We start from the raw sequence: 7,971 nt of genomic DNA, 5'->3' as shown, positions 1-7,971 counted from the left end.
GCACCTGACGTCTCTGTCCTGACATTGTTCATATTTGTGTAACCTCCTCTTTTCTGTAGGCCTACTTTACTTGCGACAGCTTTCTGCAGTTCCTTCTTATAAGGAGAATCTGTTAATACGACGGTTTTTCCTTTTCGTGTTGTAGTCCGCCGAGTATTTTGACAGATTAGTGGGATTGGAATGACAGCCTCGAGTGATATCTAGAAAGCTGAGTTGCTCGGCGAACATAGCTGGTTGGGAGAGTTAAACTATGAAACTGCTACTTTGTTGAATCCCATTGCTCGAGCACCAGAGGTGTTTTCTGGCTTGCGAATAGACAGTATAGGATGCCTGATAATAAATCCTTTAACGCAGTCTTGTCCAGTTAGACAAGTATGTTCGTCAAATCTGTGTGGTAAGCCATTTCTTTCGGCTAGTTGATAGGCTAGTGATCTGAGATCTTTCATTGTTGGGTCAAAAAGTCTGTTTTCCATTGACTTGATATATGTTACCAGCTCATGTTCTGGTTCTGCAGTGAACACCTTTTTAAATTCCCCATCTGATTTGTCAATTATATAGTCAGGATTATTCGTAGCTTTACGTACATATCTTTCCAATGTTGATTTTGGTATGTTGAACTGTTTAGATGCTCTTAAAAATCCCATTTGGGAAGGTGAAACAGCTGAAACTGCCATTTCCATCGCTTTTACGTCCCATTGCTGTCTATCAGTCTTTTTCATGTACAGTCCCACCATAGGGAACAGCAAGGGGGAAAGAAAAAAGAATACAGTTTGCTTTCTACTTACATCAAAATATGACAGGGCAGAACGGGACACTATACCATTCTGCCCCATCCCGTTCCGCCCCAAGAGCACTTTTGAGGTAAACAACTTTTATGGAATGTGATACCTGACGTATTTAAACGCATTAAATAACTAAAGTATAACAAATGCCATGCACTTTAAGGAAATGTGTCATTTTAGGGTATACAGTTAACAATTAACAGCTTACCTTGCGTTGAAATTCACCAAACGTTAGAACAAAGCAAGCGGTAAAGTGACGGACAACAATTCACTTAGATCTCGCACTTCAAACTAAATCAAAATGGCTGCCCTGACTTCCCTTCCATTCGGAGAAATAGTTACATGCCCATACAACAGGTTGCAGCACTGTGTAGTCTAGAAAAGAGCAATTGCCCATTGCGCCCCGCTATCCCGTTCTGCCCCGAGTTCCCCTACATGCCGACGATGCGAGCTGAAGATGAAGGAGATAGAGAAAGTGTGTGAGGATATTGGAAGGGTAATACTGTACGTGGAGGGAGATGAATATCTAATAGTCATGGGGGACTGGAATGCAGTTGTAGGGGAAGGAGCAGAAGAAGGGTTTGGGACAAGGAATGAGAGAGGAGGAAGACTAATTAAGTTCTGCAATAAATTTCAGCTGGTAATAGCGAATATTCTGTTCAAGAATCACAAGAGAAGGTATACTTCGAAATAGGCGGGTAGTACGAGATGATTTCAGATTACGTCACGGTCAGGCAGAGATTCCGAAATCAGATAGTGCGCTGTAAGGCGTACCCAGGAGCAGATCACAATGTAGTAATGATGAAGAGTAGCACCCCGTCTTCAGGCCACAACTGGCCTACCGGGACCATCCGACCGCCGTGTCATCCTCAGTGGAGGATGCGGATAGCATGGGCCTGGGGTCAGCACACCACTCCCCCGGTGGTTATGATGGTTTTCTGTGACCGGAGCCGCTACTACTCGGTCGAGTAGCTCCTATTGGCATCACGAGGCTGAGTGCACCCCGAAAAATGGCAACAGCGCATGGCGGCCTGGATGGTCACCCATCCAAGTGCCGACCACGCCCGACAGCGCTTAACATCGGTGATCTCAAGGGAACCGGTGTATCCACTGCGGCAAGGCCGTTGCCTGATGAAGAGTAGGCTGAAGTTAAAGAGATTACTCAGGAAGAATGAGTACGTAAAGAAGTGTGAAACAGGAGTACCATGGGAAGATGACGAGTCACGCTTGAAGTTATCTAAGGCTATAGATACAGCAATAAGGAATAGCTCAGTAGGCAGTACAGGCGAAGAGGAATGGACATCTCTAAAAAGGGCCATCACAGACGTTGGAAAAATAAACATAGGTACAAAGAACGTAACTGCGAAGAAATCATTGGTAGCAGAAGATACACTTTAAATGATCGACGGAAGAAGGAAGTACGAAAATTATCACGGAAATTCAGGAATACAGAAATACAGGTCGCTGAGGAATGAAATACACTACTGGTCATTAAAATAGCTACACCAAGACGAAATACAGATGATAAACGCGTATTCATTGGACAAATATACTAGAACTGACTTGTGATTACATTTTCACTCAATTTGGGTGCATAAATCCTGAGAAATCAGCACCCAGAACAACCGCCTCTGGCCATAATAATGGCCTTGATACGCCTGGGCATTGAGTCAAACAAAGCTTGGATGGCGTGCACAGGTACAGTTGCCCATGCAGCTTCAACACAATACCAGAGTTCATCAACAGCAGTGACTGGCGTATTGTGACAAGCCAGTTGCTCGGGCACCATTGAGCAGACGTTTTCAGTTGGTGAGAGATCTGGAGAATGTGCTGGCCACGACAGCAGTTGAACATTTTCTGTATCCAGAAAGGCCCGTACAGGACCTGCAACATACGGTCGTGCATTATCCTGCTGAAGTGTAGGGTTTCGCAGGGATCGAATGAAGGATAGAGCCACGGGTCGTAACACATCTGAGATGTAACGTCCAGTGTTCAAAGTGCCGTCAATGCAAACAAGAGGTGACCGAGACGTGTAATCAATGGCACCCCATACCATCACGCCGGGTGATACGCCAGTATGGCGTTGACGAAAACACGCTTCCAATGTGCGTTCACCGCGATGTCGCCAGACACGGATGCGACCATCGTGATGCTGTAAACAGAACCTGGATTCATCCGAAAAAATGAAATTTTGTCATTACTGCACCCAGGTTAGTCGCTGAGTACATCATCGCAGGCGCTCCTGTCTGTGATGCCGCGTCAAGGGTAACCGGAGCCACGGTCACCGAGTTGATAGTCCATGCCGCTGCAAATGTCGTCGAACTGTTCGTGCAGATGGTTGTTGTCTTGCGAACGTCCCCATCTGTTGAGTCAGGGATCGAGACGTGGCTGCACGATCCTTTACAGCCATGCGGATAAGATGCCTGTCATCTCGACTGCTAGTGATACGAGACCGTTGGCATCCAGCACGGCGTTCCGTATTACCCTCCTGAACCCACCGATTCCACATTCTGCTAACAGTCATTAGATCTCGACTAACGCGAGCAGCAATGTCGCGATGCGATAAACCGCAATCGCGATAGGCTACAATCCGACCTTTATCAAAGTCGGAAACGTGATGGTACGCATTTCTCCTCCTTGCACGAGGCATCACTACAACGTTTCACAGGCAACGCCGGTCAACTGTTGTTTGTGTATGAGAAATCGGTTGGAAACTTTCCTCATGTCAGCACGTTGTAGGTGTCACCACTGGCGTCAACCTTGTGTGAATGCTCTGAAAAGCTAATCCTTTGCATATCACAGCTTCTTCTTCCTGTCGGTTAAATTTCGCGTCTGTAGCGCATCAGTGTACTTCAGTCGGCTTTCTAATACATAAATATTTTTGTGTTGTATGGTATTGTATTGAACTGTTGAACTGGGGACCTAGAAACGACGAAGAGGCTTCGTCCCGCCGCAGCCCTCAGTGGTTCACAATCCGACAGCCGGCCACATCAGTCCACCCACCCCACCGCCGCCCCACACCGAACCCAGGGTTATTGTGCGGTTCGGCCCCCAGTGGGTCCCCCTTCCCCCTCCCCTCTTCCCCCTCCCTCCCCCCTCTCCCCCGGGAACGTCACACACCAGACGGATGAAACCCCAATTTTTGCGTGGTAGAGTAATTATTGTATACTAGTACGTGGAGCAAGTGTTTGTGCAGCAATCGCCGACGTAGTGTAACTGAAGTGGAATAAGGGGAACCAGCCCGCAGTCGCCCAGGCAGATGGAAAACCGCCGTAAAAACCATCCACAGGCTGGCCGGCACACCGGACCTCGAAGCTAATCCGCCGGGCGGATTCGTGCGGGGACCGGCACGTCTAACCAGGCGGGCAAATATTTTTGTAAATGGAATTACTTTTGCTTCAAAAGCGAATGTACTGAAGATTCTTGCCGTTTGTGGCTCAGACACGGCGAAAATTGTGGAATTGTTTTCTTCTCTACTGGGAAACAGTTTTGCTGCTTTTACTCTTGCATTTATCGCGAATCTCTTGCCCAACGTAAAGTTCCGAGCGACTGGAAAAAAGCGCAGGTGACGCCTGTATATAAGAAGGGTAGAAGGACGGATCCTCAAAATTACAGACCAATATCCTTAACATCGATTTGTTGCAGGATTCTCGAACATATTCTCAGTTCGAATATAATGAATTTCCTTGAGACAGAGAAGTCGCTGTCCATGCATCAGCACGGCTTTAGAAAGCATCGCTCCTGCGAAATGCAACTCGCCCTTTTTTCACACGATATCTTGCGAACCATGGATGAAGGGTATCAGACGGGTGCCATATTCCTTGACTTCCGGAAAGCGTTTGACTCGGTGCCCCACTGCAGACTCCTAAGGTACGAGCATATGGGATTGGTTCCCAAATATGTGAGTGGCTCGAAGACTTCTTAAGTAATAGAACCCAGTACGTTGTCCGCTATGGTGAGTGTTCATCGGAGGTGAGGGTATCATATGGAGTGCCCGAGGGAAGTGTGGTAGGTCCGCTATTGTTTTCTATCTACATAAATGATCTTTTGGATAGGGTGGATAGCAATGTGCGGCTGTTTGCTGATGATGCTGTGGTGCACGGGAAGGTGTCGTCGTTGAATGACTGTAGGAGGATACAAGATCACTTGGACAGGATTTGTGATTGGTGTAAAGAACGGCAGCTAACTCTAAATATAGATAAATGTAAATTAATGCAGATGAATAGGAAAAAGAATCCCGTAATGTTTAAATACTCCATTAGTAGTGTAGCGCTTGACACAGTCACGTCGATTAAATATTTGCGCGTAACATTGCAGAGCGATATGAAGTGGGCCAAGCATGTAATGGCAGTTGTGGGGAAGGCGGACAGTCATCTTCGGTTCATTGGTAGAATTTTGGGAAGATGTGGTTCATCTGTAAAGGACTAAAACACTAATACGACCTATTCTTGAGTACTGCTCGAGCGTTTGGGATCCCTATCAGTTCGGATTGAGGGAGGACATAGAAGCAATTCAGAGGCGGGCTGCTAGATTTGTTACTGGTAGGTTTGATCATCACGCGAGTGTTACGGAAATGCTTCAGGAACTCGGGTGGGAGTCTGGAGGAAAGGAGGCGTTCTTTTTGTTAATCGCTACTGAGGAAATTTAGAGAACCAGCATTTGAGGCTGACTGCAGTACAATTTTACTGCCGCCAACTTATATTTCGCGGAAAGACCACAAAGATAAGAAAAGAGAGATTAGGGCTCGTACAGAGGCATATAGGCAGTCATTTTTGCCTCATCCTGTTTGGGAGTGGAACAGGGAGAGAAGATGCTAGTTGTGGTACGAGGTACCCTCCGCCACGCACCGTATGGTGGATTGCGGAGTATGTATGTAGATGTAGATGCTTTTATTGTCACGCAAATCTGGTTTTTCCTTCAGCTACAGTTGTCGTAGTTTATTTGCTACGTTAAATAATGTAGGTATTGCATTCCATACACGTTTCCTGTGTTCCATATGCACTAACCGAAGTGTAGTGAAGGAAACTTCACGTATTTGAGTCGCCTTTGTATAAAAGTTCAGGTCTTCTGCCTTTGTATGAAAGTTCAGGTCTTCTGCTGTTTACCAGCAATTTTTTGTTCTTATTCTCCAGGAATCGTAAATGGTTCAAATGGCTCTGAGCACTATGGGACAACTTCTGAGGTCATCAGTCGCCTAGAACTTAGAACTACTTAAACCGCCGACCGGGGTGGCCGAGCGGTTCTAGGCGCTACAGTCTGGAACCGCGCGACCGCTACGGTCGCAGGCTCGAATCCTGCCTCGGGCATGGACGTGTGCGATGTCCTTAGGTTAGTTAGGTTTAAGTAGTTCTAAGTTCTAGGGGACTGATGACCTTAGAGTGCTTAGAGCCATTTGAGCCTACTTAAACCTAACTAACCTGAGGATATCCCACACATCCATGCCCGAGGCAGGATTCGAACCTGCGACCGTAGCGGTCGTGCGGTTCCACACTGTAGCGCCTAGAACCGCCCGGCCACTCCGGCCGGCAAAATCGTAAATAAACTGTTCAGTAATGTCGCGGGTACACCTCTTAGGGTCGTTAGAAAACCTAAAAAAAAAGGCAAATGTAGTGTCTTCTTCCTGTTGTTACTGCAATTTATTGCGCTACAGAGACTCCCGTTTCAAAAATCCGTTCTACAGACCAATATAAACAATTACGATCCGCTTTCGCTTTCACAAGATCTCGCCGAACTCAGCAATGTAACTTCATGGCCGGTTGGTGCGCTGCAATCACAGTGGACAACAAAAAAAAGTGTTATATTAAGCTGTGGTGCTACACACTACGCAAAACGGCTCAAAATAAAATAAGCTCACATATCAGTTCCTGGCAAATGTACTGATCAGTAAAAGAAAAACGTAATTTGTATTCCCCCTGGCGGCAGGAAGGGCATCCGGCCAACCCTTCAAATTACCATGCCAAATCCGGTTAACCATGGCCGACTTTGGGTAATCGCAGGACAAGGCGCAAGCGATAGAATAGTATTCCCCCGTTAATACTACGGCCACTGCGAGTCATAGAACTAACTTTTCTAACGGATTCAAGAAGCAGTGATAACAGCAGTAGCTAAACGTGGTATCAGTTGTCTATTTCAGCGACCGACAGCAGCACCATTGTTGTGCTCTATGGGACACTTATTTATACAATACCGAGGAAAATATTTGAAGTTCATTTCCGTAGGTCTTTCGGTATTTTGTTCTACATCTACATCTACACTCATACTCCGCAAGCCACCCAACGGTGTGCGGCGGAGGGCACTTTACGTGCCACTGTCATTACCTCCCGCCACTGTTCCAGTCGAGTATGGTTGGTTGGTTGGTTGGTTTGGGGAAGACCAGACAGCTTGGTCATCGGTCTCATCGGATTAGGGAAGGATGGGGAAGGAAGTCGGCCGTGCCCTTTGAGAGGAACCATCCCGGCATTTGCCTGGAGTGATTTAGGGAAATCACGGAAAACCTAAATCAGGATGGCCGGACGCGGGATTGAACCGTCGTCCTTCCGAATGCGAGTCCAGTGTCTAACCACTGCGCCACCTCGCTCGGTCCAGTCGAGTATGGTTCGCGGGAAGAACGACTGCCGGAAAGCCTCCGTGCCCGTTCGAATCTCTCTGATTTTATATTCGTGATCTCCTCGGGAGGTATAAGCAGGGGGGAGCAATATAGTCGATACCTCATCCAGAAACGCACCCTCTCGAAACCTGGACAGCAAGCTACACCGCGATGCAGAGCGCCTCTCTTGCATCTCCGTAACGCTATCACGCTTACCAAATAACCCTGTGACGAAGTGCGCCGCTCTTCTTTGGATCTTCTCTATCTCCTCTGTCAACCGGACCTGGTACGGATCCCACACTGATGAGCAATACTCAAGTATAGGTCCAACGAGTGTTTTGTAAGCCACCTCCTTTGCTGATGGACATTTTCTAAGGACTCTCCCAGTGAATCTCAACCTGGCACCCGCCTTACAAACAATGAATTTTATTTGATCATTCCACTTCAAATCCTTCCGCATGCATACTCCCAGATATTTTACATAAGTAACTGCTACCAGTGTTTGTTCCGCTATCATATAATCATACACTAAAGGATCCTTCTTTCTATGTATTCGCAGTACATTACATATGTCTATGTTAAGGGTCAGTTGCCACTCCCTGC

The 7,971-nt window shown here is 46.9% G+C and overlaps 1 pseudogene; it reads right to left on the bottom strand.

Annotated features, from left to right (window-relative positions):
* Positions 1-1,793: 1,793 nt before the first annotated feature.
* Positions 1,794-1,911, bottom strand: LOC126215479 (5S ribosomal RNA; annotated as a pseudogene).
* Positions 1,912-7,971: the final 6,060 nt, after the last annotated feature.

This window comes from Schistocerca nitens, chromosome 12 (genome assembly GCF_023898315.1).
Source record: "Schistocerca nitens isolate TAMUIC-IGC-003100 chromosome 12, iqSchNite1.1, whole genome shotgun sequence".
NCBI lineage: Eukaryota > Metazoa > Arthropoda > Insecta > Orthoptera > Acrididae > Schistocerca > Schistocerca nitens.
This window is presented reverse-complemented; position numbering and strand designations above follow the sequence as displayed.